General features: G+C 47.8%; 1 protein-coding gene across 1 annotated transcript in view; it reads left to right on the top strand.

The window, feature by feature from the left end:
• The window catches only part of nfic (nuclear factor I/C), a 157,225-nt gene extending 156,564 nt beyond the window's left edge, over window positions 1–661 (top strand). Inside the window, exons 13-14 of the transcript XR_011602101.1 lie at window positions 273–385; window positions 485–661. The gene's annotated coding sequence lies outside the window, so the exon portion shown is untranslated. The remainder of the gene's footprint in view (window positions 1–272; window positions 386–484) is intronic.
• The last annotated feature ends 14,552 nt before the right edge of the window (window positions 662–15,213 follow it).

The raw sequence follows: 15,213 nt of genomic DNA, 5'->3' as shown, positions 1-15,213 counted from the left end.
TAGTTTTGCAATAATGACTGGCTTATGCCACAGACTGTTTGTGATTGAATTCTAAGTTAAATAGTTTGGTGAGACTCCACTATAATGGGGGCAGTATTGGACACAAAAGAAGACCACACTACAGAGAGCATTTTGTTAGAATCCACTAAAACTTGTCCGTTCCTAGTGTTTCCTCTTCCCCTTCTCCCTTGTGTTATTTGGCTGTCTGTCTGTTTACCTGTCTGTCCTCGCTGGGTGTGTCTGGTACTTACCTGGCTCCGCCCTGTCCACAGCACACCTGGGGCGCATGAGCCTGATTAGGGCACAGGATAAAAGGGAGGCACCCGGTATTACCTGTAGCCAGATTGTCCTGAATCGTCTCGGCTTCCTAATTTGGGTTCCATGTGTGAGTACTCAGCATTAGTCATTTCTCTCCTCGTGCTTATAATCATTGTTGGTGTTCTTTTGTTTGGACTGCCACTTCATGTGTGCTTTTTTGTTTCAGTGCCATCCTGCCTCGTCAGCATTTTTGCCTTGCCTCAACCTGTTTTACGGAGCTCCTTTTGTTTGCTTGTTTTTTCCCACTCACTCTTGAGTTATTTTCTTGTTTGTTCCCCAATCCTTTTGATTGTGCCCTTTGTTCATTCATTATTGTGAAAATAAATTGCTTTTGTTTGACGTTATTTCGCCTCTGGTCTGCATACTTGAGTCCTAAAGAAAAACATACAGTTCCAGTCAAAAGTTTGAATTCAATTCAATTCAATTTTATTTGTATAGTGCCAAATCACAACAGAAGTTGTCTCAGGACACTTTCCATATAGAGCTGGTACAGACCAAGCTCTTTTATCTACAAAGAAACCAACAATTCCCCCATGAGCAAGCACTTGGCGACAGTGGCGAGGAAAAACTTCCTTTTAACAGGCAGAAACCTCGAGCAGAACCAGACTCTGGGTGGGCGGCCATCTGCCTCGACCGGTTGGGTGAGAGAGGAAGAGCAAGAGAGGGAGAGTGAGACAGACAGACAGACAGACAGACAGACAGACAGACAGACAGACAGACAGACAGACAGACAGACAGACAGACAGAAAAGCAGTCAGAGAGAGAGAGAGAGAGAGAGAGACAGAGACAGAGACAGAGAGACAGACATGCAGTCACAGTAGCAGTGACAGTTTGGACGCACCTTCTCATTCAATGTTTTTTCTTTATTCTTTTTTATTGTCTTCATTGTAGATTCATATTATACATTATACTTATATCTCTTTCTTGGTCAAATAGCCCTTACATAGCCTGGAGGTATGTTTGGGTCATTGTCCTGTTGAAAAACAAATGATGGTCCCACTAAGCGCAAACCAGATGTGGTGTGTGTGCCTTGAATTTTGAATAAATCACCAACAGTGTCACCAGCAAAGCACCCCCACACCATCACACCTCCTCCTCTATTCTTCATGCTGGGAACCACACATGTAGAAACCATCCGATCACCTTTTCTGCGTCTCACAAAGACATGGTGGGTGGAGCCAAAAATCTCAAATTTGGACTCGTCAGACCAAAGGACAAATTTCCACAGTTCAAAGTTCTTTAAATTTTCCAGATTGACTGACCTTCAGGTTGTAAAGAAATGATGGACTGTTGTTTCTCTTTACTTAGTTGAGTGGTTCTTGCATAATATGGATTAGAACAGCAGTCAAATAGGACTACTCACTGTATCAGTGGCATAGCCAGGACTTTTCAACAGGGTGGACTTTTGCGAGGTAGTGTGGGCCACTACTTTTTACTTTTTTTTTTTTTTCGATATAGGCAGTAGGCCTACAGTAATTGACCCAAAATTACATAACACTTGATTTCATCACAGATAGACGATTAACAGCAAACAATAATGGGCTACATCGATAAATAGATTATACTTTATTCATCCCTGGGGGAAATTTAAGGCACGACATAAATGCAATTTTAACATCAAACATAAAGACTTGTCAAATAGCTTGTCAAGACCACGGAGAAGAAAACCATATAAAGTAGCCTGGACTAAATATGAGCAAAAACACGTATGTCAGACTGATGTTGTAGACAATTGCAAGCGCTTTGTAAACATGTAAGAACAACAACAACAAAAAAAACAGTCAGATAGCCTGAACCCAAAACATGGATTCTGAAGGTACTACTCAAAATAACAAAACAGAACAGAACAACTTCTGATCAGGAAGGCTATTGAGTTTAACAAACATTTCAGGGATGTTCAATTTGGTGTGTGTGTGTGTGTGTGTGTGTGTGTGTGTGTGTGTGTGTGTGTGTGTGTGTGTGTGTGTGTGTGTGTGAGTGAGAGAGAGAGAGAGAGAGAGAGAGAGAGAGAGAGAGAGAGAGAGAGAGAGAGAGAGAGATGAACTCAGAGCTAAATCCGTCCCGATGACCACTGAATTGAATTGGGAGGGTGGGAGTGGGAGAGAGAAAGAGTGAGAGAGCATGTGCATGAGGTTGTGGCAAGCGTTATCATGACTCTCAACAGCTTGTTGACACCCGGGAAAATGTCTGGTGGACAGCTGTCCATCACCTCTACCAGGGACGCAAACTCATTCCCTAATACAACCTTCCTTTCAAGTTAATGTCGGGCACTTCTGATAGGGTGAGCCAGCTGTCAATCATACTGGCACTGGCCCACGTTGGCCCTTATGTGGCTACGCCACTGCACTGTATAGACCTTTGCACCAACCCTATCTCTACACAACACAATTGATGGTCTCAAACACATAAAGAACGCAAGAAATTACAGAAATTAACTCTTGACAAGGCACACCTGTTAATTGAAAACCATTCCATGTGACTACCTCATGAAGCTGATTGAGAGAATGCCAAGAGTGTACAAAGCTGTCATTAAAGCAAATGGTGGCTACTGTGAAGAATCTAAAATATAAAACATATTCTGGTTAATTGAACACTTTTTTGTTTATTACATAATTCCATATGTTTTGCTTCATAGTTTGGATGTCTTCAGTACTAATCTACAATGTAGAAAATAAAAAAAATTAAGAGAAACCATTGAATGAGAAGGTGTGTCCGAACTTTTGACTGGTACTGTACTTCAAGGTTTTCCATCCATCCATCCATTATCTATACCGCCTATCCCTTTCGGGGTTGCGGGGGGCTGGAGCCTATCCCAGCTTCAATGGGCGAGAGGCGGGGTACACCCTGAACCGGTCGCCAGCCGATTGCAGGGCCACATGTAAGGACAAACAAACATTCACTCTCACACTCACACCTACGGACAATTTAGAGTCATCAATTAACCTAATGAGCATGTTTTTGGTCTGTGGGAGGAAGCCGGAGTACCCGGAGAGAACCCACGCATGCACGGGAAGAACATGCAAACTCCACACAGAAAGGCCTCGCCTGACCCGGGGATCGAACCGGCAACCTTCTTGCTGTGAGGCACCCGCACTACCTGCTGCGCCACCGTGCAGCCACTTCAAGGTTTTATCAGACCTTAACATATTTAACAAAACAAGAACGGTAATGGTCAAATCCAGGGATGCTGAGCTGGGTGGGCAGTGGAGAGGAGCAGGCTGAGAACAAACAGGTGTGGCTGTCTTACAGTAGGAGATCCAGGTGGTGAATGGCATGAAGTCGTCTGTGAAAGAGACACAGAGCACAGGAGTGAGATTGAGAGTGACACAACAACAACAACAACAACAACAACAACAACAACAACACTGCCAAAATCACAAAACTGGGGCCCGTTGCACAAAACTAGGATTAAGACATCCAGGATAAGTGACTGAGCTGAGTTCAACCAATCCAAATCATGAGCGTCCAGGCTTAATCGGTTGCACAAAAACCAAGCCAGGATGAGCAGACACGGATTCAACAAGCCAGGTGAAACCTATCCGGATAAGTATGTGCACGCGGCTTCCTCAAATAGACCCTGCCATCGATCACAGATTCACTGATTCACCATGGCAACTAGAGTGGTGTACTTTTCCCCGTCGGAGGCAAAAGTCCTCATGGAGGCTTACCAGGAGGTGAAGGACCAAATTAAAAAGAAAGGCAACACCGCCACAGTTATAAAACAACGAGAGAAAGCGTGGCAAAGGATTGCGGACTTCCTGAATGCATAAGGGCACAAATACCCACTCACTGCTCTGCTGAAACCATCACAATTACAATCCGAATAGTTGATTAACATCTCCGAAAACGTAGTTGTACCCTGATTATGAATCAGTTTTAATTGTAAGTGAAATTGTGTAAATGTAACTCCATCAGACTGTATAATTTATACAGGAGTTATACAGTATAACTTGTTATACCACAGTCTGGGGGAATACTCGATTCTGATTGGCTGCAGGGTGTCCGTTAAAAAGTGTTGTAGGACACCCATAAAAAAGTTCCGGTCAAATAGCCTGATTGTTCTAAATTATTGCGCTTACTCAAACGCTAGTTGGCAACCGTGGCAACAGAAACTTGCTTACCTTACTTGATACTTGATACAGAGTGAATGGTGGATAATATTTATAAAAACGATTTAGTATAGACTTACTTGCTTGATACACATTTAATGATCAGAGTCAATGGTGGATAATATTTCTTGCAATAAAAATGATTTAGGAAACTATCTGTGGACTTTGATTCTTTGAAACAAAATTTTGCATCATCCTCTCGACACACACAAGCGGTAAGAGGTGCACTTGCCCTCTGAAATGATACTTTGTATCACATTAAGCAATCATCTCACTTCCCTCCACTGATTCGGCCTAATATAACAGCTGCGGCCGACCGAGCTGCAGGTTCTGTGGCCAGAGCCAGTTACCTTGGCAACGCATCACATCCCATCCCATCCCATCCCATTTTCTCCCGCCTCATCCGGGGCCAGGTTGCGGACACAGTCCATCGTTGCGGACACTTCCACTAGCTCTTCTGGGGGGATCCCGAGGCATTCCCAGGCCATCCAAGTGACATAGTCACTCCAACGTGTCCTGGGTCTTCCCCAGGGCCTTGCCTGGAACACCTCCCTAGGGAGGCGTCCAGGGGGCATCCAATAGAGATGCCTGAGCCACCTCAGCTGACTCCTCTCGATGTGGAGGAGCAGCGACTCTACTCTGAGCTCCTCCCGGGTGACAGAGCTCCTCATCCTATCTCTAAGGGAGCGCCCTGCCACCCTGCGGAGGAAACTCATTTCAGCCGCTGGTATCCGGGACCTCGTTCTTTCGGTCATGACCCAAAGTTCATGACCATAGGTGAGGGTAGGAACGTAGATTGACCGGTAAATCGAGAGCTTTGCCTTTCGGCTCAGCTCCTTCTTCACCACGACAGACTGGTACAGTGACTGCAACGCGTCACAACGAGAGATATTAAATAGTCCACTCAGCTGCCTCTTGTGAAAACTTACAATTTTAACGGTAAAAAACAACATTAACGTATTAATAATTGATTTAATATTTCTTTCTTTCGTAAGTGACCATGGTGACCATGGAAGCAACGTTGGACAGTTCACGCCTCCGCGTTGTCCATTCATTTCTGATAAGGGACACCTCGTCGGACATTACCCCTTACATAATTTCTCTTTGGGATAAATAAAGTTGATCTTATTTTATCAAGTTAGATTGATTTGGCCTCTTACAGTATGTCTGTGCTGTATACAAGCTTGCAGGCTACTGCATCCATTCATTTGTGTTTTTTGTTAATGTTTAAATAATGACCGTGGATCTAGTTGAACTTGATAACAATGTGTAGTGGTCTGTGGAATAACTATTGGTTCCTGTTTGTGATGACTGCTGACTGAGATAAGGGATGCGATTAAATTGATCCTGGAACTTAGCCTGGTCTGGAGCAGGCTAGCTCCCCAGAATAAATCTCCATGCTAACTTATCCCATAACATATCCCACTTTCCGCTATCCTGCTTTTGTGCAACCAGATCACGGATAAGTTGTGTTATGTGAGTACACACACCAGGACCAGAGGAAGGTGAACTCTCAGGGATGGCTTGAGAGAGTACGAACTAAGGCAGGTAAATTCAACAGAAGGTTTATTAACAAAAGGTGTCCACAAAAACGGGTAACAAAAAGCGAGAGCACAAAAACACTCTGCAACGTCCAACTAAAGGTGTCCTCCAAAACGGGAAAAACTAAAGGCGAGAGCAAACAAACACTCTGCACAGAGCAACTAAAGGTGTCCACAAAAACGGGAAAAACTAAAGGCGAGAGCAAACAAACACTCTGCTGGAAGCTCCAACTCCTCTCACGACCGAGGCTAGGCTGGGCTGAGGGCTTATCCACAGGGCAAAAGGCTCTTGGAAGAGGGCAGACAAAAACACAGGTCAGAATGGACCGGACGCACACAGAAGAACAAAGTCTACGGACAGAGGAACGACAGACTACCACGGAGGTAAGCAGACGATCTGACGAGTACTGGAGGGAAAAGCCTGGGTTAAATGCAGCTGCTGATGAGCTGATGATCTGCAGGTGTGAGAGGAGGCAGGCAGGTGGAGCTTGACTGGCAGGTGCAGCCTTACTGCACGGTCCTGGACAGACAGGGGGAGACAAACAGACAAAACACACTGGGGAAAACAGGGGAAAATGACACAAAAGGGAGAGACACACTGCCAAGTCCTAACAGTACCCCCCCCTCAACGGACGCCTCCTGGCGGCCCAGACGGCCTATCAGGGTGGGAATGATGGAAGTCAGAGATGAGGGTGGGGTCGAGTATGAAGGAACGAGGCACCCAGGAACGTTCCTCCGGCCCGTAACCCTCCCAATCCACCAGGTATTGTAGTCCCCTGCCTCGTCTCCTGACATCCACGATGCGGCGGACAGAGAAGGCCGGACCGATGACCAGGGGGGGTGGAGGGGGGGTGGAGGGGCTCGGGCTGGAGGGCACAGAGGGCTGGAGGAAACCGGCTTAATTTGAGAGACGTGAAACACAGGATGCACCCGCAGGGAAGGAGGGAGGAGCAACTTGACAGCGGACGGGTTGATGACGCTGACAATTTCGAACGGGCCGAGGAACCTGGGTGACATCTTCTTACACATGGATTTCAGGGGGATATTTTTGGAAGAAAGCCAAACTCTCTGACCTGCGGCGTATGACGGAGAAATCCTCCTGCGGCGATCCGCGATGCGCTTGTTCGTCTCCGCAGTGCGAGCGAGAGCCGCCCTCGTAAGCCGCCAGATGCGTCTGCAGCGGCGTAGGTGATGCTGGACAGAGGGAACCGCGACTTCGTCCTCCTGGGATGGGAAGAGGGGAGGCTGATAGCCGAGAGCGGCCTCGAAAGGGGAGAGTCCGGTGGCGGAACTGACCAGCGAATTGTGGGCGTATTCCACCCAGGGGAGATGACGGGACCAGGCGGCGGGATCTTGGGAGGTCACGCACCGGAGAGCCGACTCGAGATCCTGGTTAGTGCGTTCCGACTGCCCGTTTGTCTGGGGGTGAAAACCCGAGGAGAGGCTGACAGACGCTCCTAATGCCCTGCAGAACTCCTTCCACACCCCGGAGATAAATTGGGGGCCCCTGTCAGAGACAATGTCAACCGGAATGCCGTGCAGGCGGAAGACATGGAGGGTTAATAGCTCCGCCGTTTCTTTGGCGGAAGGGAGCTTGGGCAGGGCAATAAAGTGAGCAGACTTGGAGAACCGGTCAACACACGTTAGAATGACGGTGTTGCCAGCTGAGAGGGGGAGACCAGTGACGAAATCCAGAGCGATGTGTGACCAGGGGCGTCCAGGAACGGGGAGTGGTCTGAGGAGACCCGCCGGGGCCTGGTGGGAGCTTTTATTTTGCGCGCATACAGCGCAGGCTGACACATACTCACGGACATCCTTTTCCAGCCCCGGCCACCAGAAGCTGCGCTTGAGTAGAGTGGTAGTGCGAACAGCACCTGGATGGCAGGCGAAACGGGATGAGTGACCCCAGTCCAAAACCCGGGGGCGAACTGTAGCGGGAACGAACATCCGGTCGGGCGGTCCCCCGCCAGGATCGGGGTGGTCCTTTAAGGCCTCCCGTATAACGGATTCTATCTCCCAGGTCAGGGAGCCCACCACTCGCGAGGCTGGAAGGATGGTAGCAGGCGGAGAGTTGGACTCGGGACCGGCGAACTGACGAGAGAGCGCGTCTGGCTTCATGTTCCGGGAACCAGGTCTGTAAGACAGAGTGAAATCGAAACAACTAAAAAATAATGACCACCGGGCCTGGCGGGAATTCAGCCTTTTGGCCGCTTGAATATAAGCCAGATTCTTGTGGTCGGTCCAGACGGTGAACGGAACCTCAGAACCCTCCAGCCAGTGTCTCCACTCCTCGAGCGCCAGCTTGACTGCTAGGAGCTCCCGGTCCCCGACGTCATAATTCCTCTCCGCAGGGGAGAGTTTCTTGGAGAAGAAGGCGCAGGGATGAAGTTTCTGATCAGGAGCAGATCTCTGAGAGAGGACGGCCCCCACCCCAGTATCGGAAGCGTCCACCTCCACCACAAACGGCTTGGACGGGTCCGGATGGATGAGGACTGGGGCGGAAGCGAAGAGATCCTTAAGACGCTGGAAAGCGGACTGAGCCTCAGGAGACCAGCAGAACTGCAGAGAAGGAGAAGTCAGCTTGGTTAGAGGAGCTACCACCTTACTGTAGTCCTTAATAAAACGCCGGTAAAAATTGGCAAACCCCAGGAACCGCTGCAGTTGTTTACGATCGGAGGGAGGGGGCCACTCAACCACTGCCTTGGTCTTGTCGGGGTCGGTCCGAAGCTGTCCTCTCTCCACCACAAATCCCAGAAAAGACAGTGAAGTGACGTGGAACTCACACTTCTCTGCTTTAACAAATAACCTGTTTTCCAGGAGACGTTGGAGCACTGACCTGACGTGTACTTCATGTTCCTCCTGATTCCGGGAGAAGATGAGAATGTCATCTAGATAAACGAAGACGCAGCGGTTGATGAAGTCACGGAGCACATCGTTCACCAAAGCCTGAAAAACTGCCGGCGCGTTGGTGAGGCCGAATGGCATCACCAAGTATTCGTAGTGGCCAAGGGGCGTGTTAAACGCAGTCTTCCATTCATCACCCTCGCGGATGCGCACCAGGTGATATGCGTTGCGCAGATCCAGCTTGGTGAAGAGGTTGGCTCCCTGCAGAGGCTCGAAAGCAGAAGAGATTAACGGCAACGGGTATTTGTTTTTAACAGTTATGTTGTTCAGCCCCCGAAAATCTATGCACGGACGAAGAGTTTTGTCTTTCTTGGCGACGAAGAAAAAAACCAGCACCCACCGGAGAGGAGGATGGACGGATGATTCCAGCTGCTAAGGAGTCTGAAATATATGCCTGCATGGCATCTCGTTCAGGGCGAGAGAGGTTGTACAGCCGACCCGATGGCAGGGGTGCACCTGGCAGCAGGTCGATGGCGCAGTCGTAAGGGCGGTGGGGGGGTAGAGAGACCGCTCGATCCTTGTCGAAAACCATAGCCAGGTCGTGGTAGACAGCAGGGACGTGAGAGAGATCCGGGGGCTCGACCGGCACTGGAGGCTGTGAGGAAACAGGTGGGAGAGCAGAGCGCAGACACGAAGACAGACAAAACTCACTCCATCCCAGGATCTTCCCGCTGGACCAATTTATATGGGGATTGTGCTTACTCAACCAGGGGTGTCCAAGAACCAACGGAGGGTCAGAAGAAGGCAGGATACAGAACCTGATGAGCTCGGAGTGGTTACCGGAGGCAACTAAAGTCACGGGTATGGTTTGCAGGGTGATTTCCGCCAGGAAAGTGCCGTTTAAGGCTCTAGCAGTAAGAGCAGGGGAGAGCGGTTCTACCGGTAGGTGGAGGCTCGCTGCCAGCTCTGAATCGATGAAGTTGTCCTCCGCCCCGGAATCCACCAGAGCGTTCAGGCTCCTCGACTCATCATCGTGACAGACTGTAACAGAAAGAGCCAACCTACCCCGGAGCCTGGGGGAAGAAATATGACTCACCAGTAGCTCCGGCTTTACTGGTGAGTCCGGTCTTTTGGCCGAACCGGACATGAGGCGCGGGTGTGTCCTGGCTGACCGCAGTAGAGACACTCTCCTGCTCGTATCCGGCGCCACCTCTCCTCCTCAGTCAGGCGCGTTCTTCCCAGCTGCATGGGTTCCGGAGGAGACGGGGGTGACGCATCCGAGGTGACAGGGAACAAGCGCGGCGTCCGGTGGAGAGGACGAGGACTCCTGTCCCGGTGGCCGGCCCGGATCTGTTGATCAAGCCTGCTGACGAAGGAGACTAGAGACCGCAGATTAGTGGGTAACACACACCTGGCGACTTCAGCCCTCAAAGAACTGTTCAACGCCTTGAGAAACACCCCCCGCAGCGCTCTCTCTTCCCACCGGGCGTCCTTGGCGGCTATCCAAAAATCTACAGAGAAGTCCGCCACACTTCTGTTGCCTTGACGGAGAGAGAGAAGTCTTTCCGCGCCCTCCTCTTCATGTTCGGGGGGATCAAAAACGGAGCGAAAATGGATTAAAAACTCTTCATAGGTGAGTTGATCTATCGGATTGCTTGTGTGAAATGCCTCAGCCCAGTCTAATGCCCGCCCTCGTAGCCTAGTGAACATATATCTGATGCGACTAATGTCAGAACTGAAGGTGTGAGATCTCTGTGCAAACATCATCTCACACTGTAGGATGAAACCACGTGTCTTACAGAGCTCTCCCGTGAAGGGCTCCGGGTCCGTCGCATGTGAGTCGGGGCTGTGAGGTGGGTCCTGCGAGGCGGCGGCGGCCGCAACTGGCGGCGTCGCCGGACCGGCAGAGAGAGAGGCTGAGGGATTAACAGAGTCAGTAGGAGGAAGAAGGCGAGCCAGGCTGTCGGTAAGTGATCTCACCTGCTCGCTGAGTGCCCTATTCTGCTCCAGTAGGGTAGTTAGTGCTTGGCCATGCTGTCCCAGGAGATTCCCGTGGTGAACTAGGGCTCTCTGCATGGCAGGTTGGTCCAACTCTTGGCCATCCGAGTTCTGCATGGTCAGATCGTACTGTTATGTGAGTACACACACCAGGACCAGAGGAAGGTGAACTCTCAGGGATGGCTTGAGAGAGTACGAACTAAGGCAGGTAAATTCAACAGAAGGTTTATTAACAAAAGGTGTCCACAAAAACGGGTAACAAAAAGCGAGAGCACAAAAACACTCTGCAACGTCCAACTAAAGGTGTCCTCCAAAACGGGAAAAACTAAAGGCGAGAGCAAACAAACACTCTGCACAGAGCAACTAAAGGTGTCCACAAAAACGGGAAAAACTAAAGGCGAGAGCAAACAAACACTCTGCTGGAAGCTCCAACTCCTCTCACGACCGAGGCTAGGCTGGGCTGAGGGCTTATCCACAGGGCAAAAGGCTCCTGGAAGAGGGCAGACAAAAACACAGGTCAGAATGGACCGGACGCACACAGAAGAACAAAGTCTACGGACAGAGGAACGACAGACTACCACGGAGGTAAGCAGACGATCTGACGAGTACTGGAGGGAAAAGCCTGGGTTAAATGCAGCTGCTGATGAGCTGATGATCTGCAGGTGTGAGAGGAGGCAGGCAGGTGGAGCTTGACTGGCAGGTGCAGCCTTACTGCACGGTCCTGGACAGACAGGGGGAGACAAACAGACAAAACACACTGGGGAAAACAGGGGAAAATGACACAAAAGGGAGAGACACACTGCCAAGTCCCAACAAGTTGAGCCAGAAAAACCAACATTTCCCAGCTTAATCCTTTATCCTAGTTTTGTGCAACGGGCCCCTGGTATCTAGAATAAGGTAAGAGCTGAGACAAGTGTTAACAGACAAACTGGTGAAGACTGAACTGAACCAGGGTTGATTTCATTAAATGAACCTCAGGTGTGCAGGTGAATTGGCGGCAGGAGGGAGAAGATGACCAAGCCCAGCTCAGCACAGATACACCCCTACATTTACACGCATATGTTTTCATGTGGTTTGGCCTCTCGTTTACACGCAAACAGAGGATTTTTTCACGGAAAACAGCCAAAGTGGAGATTTCTGAAAACACTGGTTATGTGTTGGCGTGTAAACAGGGTTAAATGGCGTTTTAGGTTCCGAAACATCACAACATGTGACTGAAAATAATTGAAAATACCTGTTAACACTCCACAGGTTTGGCATGGTTATGATGGCGCTTGACGGCATATTTATCTGGGTTCATGTAAACAACAACATTTTTGAAAACGACGTTGTGTGCACAATGTTATTTTTGAAAACGGAGGGGCCAAAATATCCGTTTTCCAAAATACCCTGCTACGTGTAAAAGTAGGGAGAGAGAAAGAGAGACACACACGAGATACAAGGGCAGTTGAAAACATAGGAAACAACAAATTTACCATACATTGCCATTTTTATAAGTAATAGGCTGCACCAAAAGGGATCAAAAGTAATTCATAAAGTCTAGAAACTGTTAAGTTTATACCTTTACTTGAGTGTAAATTGTAAAATACACAGTAAATAAGTATATCATCATGAATCCATTGTAGCATTAAAAAGTCTGGAAAAAATGTCTCTCTCACCAAATTAAGACAAGCTTGATTGTCAGGGCCCTCCCGTAAAAAACTAATGCCCAGCTAGTTTAGCTAGCAGAACTACTTAGTTAAGTTTAAAAAAAGATCCCAGGGGGTGTGTCATTTAATGAAGCTGGTGTGTCAATGTCCTAAAGTGGGTGTGCAAAACTGCAGATTGACCCTTCCTGTATTACCTGGTCAGTGGGCTCCCTAAATACTTGGTATTTCAACTGGGGCAGTGATTACATCCTGTGTCAGAGTGTTGTGTGCCTTATCCATTGGATCATCTCAATTTTTGGATAAGCAACTAAAACCATAACCTTAAAAGTTGTTTATTAAAGGTGCAGGTGTAAGTTATGGTAACAATTTTTGTTTTAAAAAATAACCAACATTATGAACAAAATATGATGATGGAACAGAGATATCTACTGAAGTTAGCTTACTAACCAGTTAGCCTCTGACCCATCATGTCTCATACCACTTTGTATCTCAACAGTCCAAGAGTACAACCGCCCGTAGTTTCAGCTGTATGTGAGCAGTGAGTTCACTATGTTTCAAAATTTCTTTATTTTTTGAAAAAATCAAATACATAAACAAAATAGGCTTCCTAAATGTCAAGAAAGAAATATTCTTACACCTATTTCTCTTACTGAACAAAAATATATCGATACCCCTTCAGAATTCAAGTTTGTCTCTTTTACTGAACTAAGATGAGCTTAACTGCCAGGTTCACTCGTCATTAAACACACTTCAAATTCACCAACAAAATAAAACTCACCAAAACTCTAATGTCTTTTCACTGTTATAACAATTGCCAAGTCTGGTTTGGTTCCTGGGGTTAGGTGTGAAAATATTCGGGCTGTAGATGTTGCTTTTCCATGCTGGTGATGACCTCTTGCTCCCCTCCCGGTTCACAGCTCTCCTGCCCTGGCCTGCCATATCTTCATTGTTCCAGGAGTCGACAAAAAATGCAGCTGATTTCATAATACTTTATGTCCTATTTGACATGCTTAAGCTTAATTGTATTCCCAGGGTAAATAAGAGGCCATTTCGTGTCATTTCGTTTCCTGCTTACATTCAAGCCATAGCACAACTCAGAAGTTGTCAGCTCTCACTTAATGCCTAAAACAAAAGAATTATGTCAAGCCACAAAGGCAGCCATCTTGGCACTGCTGGAAATTGGCATGAGTGAGAGACAGGTAGCCAAAAAACTGAAGATCTCCAAGACAGCCGTTCATTACACCAAGAAAAAGCAAACCGAACATGGTACGACCAAATTGCTCGCTGGTCGAGGCAGGAAACATCTTTCTACCCCACGAGAGGACCATGCACTCATCCGTTCCTGTGTCAGAAATTGTCGTCAGACCTCCAGGGACCTTAAAAATGAATGGGCACTGTCTAGAAATGTGACTTGTTCAGCAAGGACAGTTCGAAACCGACTTCTTGAAGCTGGTCTGAAGTCACACAGGGCACGGAAGAAGCCCTTCATCAACAACAGGCACGCGCACTACCTGCTGCGCCACCGTGCAGCCCCGGGGTACAACTAAATAGTGTTAAATGCTTATGTTCCAAAAATCTACTCAGATAGGGAGTCTGTATTTTGATGTAGTATCTCGCATCAACACTTATCATTCCAAGCCTGTTTATACTGAAGTTTGCCTTCTGGGATTCGATTCAATTCGATTCAGTTCAATTCAATTCAATTCAATTCAATTCAATTCAATTCAATTCAATTCAATTCAATTCAATTCAATTCAATTCAATTCACCTTTATTAGTTCTGCAAGGGGAAATTCCAATTTACAGCAGCATCAGTAAAAGATAGATTAGATAAAAACGTATATACAAAAGAGTGTAATAAAAATAGACATCATCTTAAATTATAAATTGTATTTGTAGACTGTTATGTACAGGATGGATTGCACAGATTATTGCACCAATTGTTGCCCAGATTATTGCACAGGTAATTTGCAGATGATTTACAGATAATTTGCGGATTACTTTGAACAGTTTTTGTTGTGCAGTCTGACAGCTGCAGGAAGGAATGACCTGCGATACCACTCCTTCACACATTTTGCATGTAGCATCCTATCACTAATGGAGCTCCTCAGTGCAGTGAGTGTATGTTGGAGGGGGTGGGAGTCATTGACTGTCATGAAGGACAGCTTGCCTGTCATCCTCCTTTCCCCCACCTCCTCCACCAGACTACACCGTAGAAAATGGCAGAGGCCACAACAGAGTCATAGAAGGTCTTCAGGAGTGCCCCACGCACCTCATCATGACAAGATGGCGCCACGGACGGCTGCCGCGGTGTGTTGGTGCGCGCTGTTTTGTTTTGTTTTGTGTGTTAATTCTGTTTTTTGCGACAGTACCCGGAGCTCTTTCACCAGAGATGAGCTCATGAACATCAGGGCTACAACACCAGTGGATCTATTTCCTAATTTTCTGCTCCCAGCAGTGGAAATTTTGGACATTCTGGTCAAAGGTGCGCTCACCTTTGCTCATGCAGTGAAACGCCGGAGGAGAGGTAAACGGGCCGGCGCGCTCGTACGTCTCCGCCAGCGCGGACTACGCACAGCGTTACCTGGAATATTCCTTTCTAACGTGCATTCACTGCCCAACAAAATGAAGGAATTACAACTGCTGTCGGGTAAAAACAGAGACTTTTCCTCATCTGTGGTTTTGTGCTTCATCGAAACGTGGACCTACGGACTAATCCCGGACTCTGTGCTGCAGCTTGCTGGCTTCCAACTCT

This window comes from Chaetodon trifascialis, chromosome 4 (assembly GCF_039877785.1).
Source record: "Chaetodon trifascialis isolate fChaTrf1 chromosome 4, fChaTrf1.hap1, whole genome shotgun sequence".
NCBI classification, from domain to species: Eukaryota; Metazoa; Chordata; class Actinopteri; order Chaetodontiformes; family Chaetodontidae; genus Chaetodon; species Chaetodon trifascialis.
Note: the sequence above shows the minus strand (reverse complement) of the source record. Positions and strands in the feature narration are given on the sequence as shown.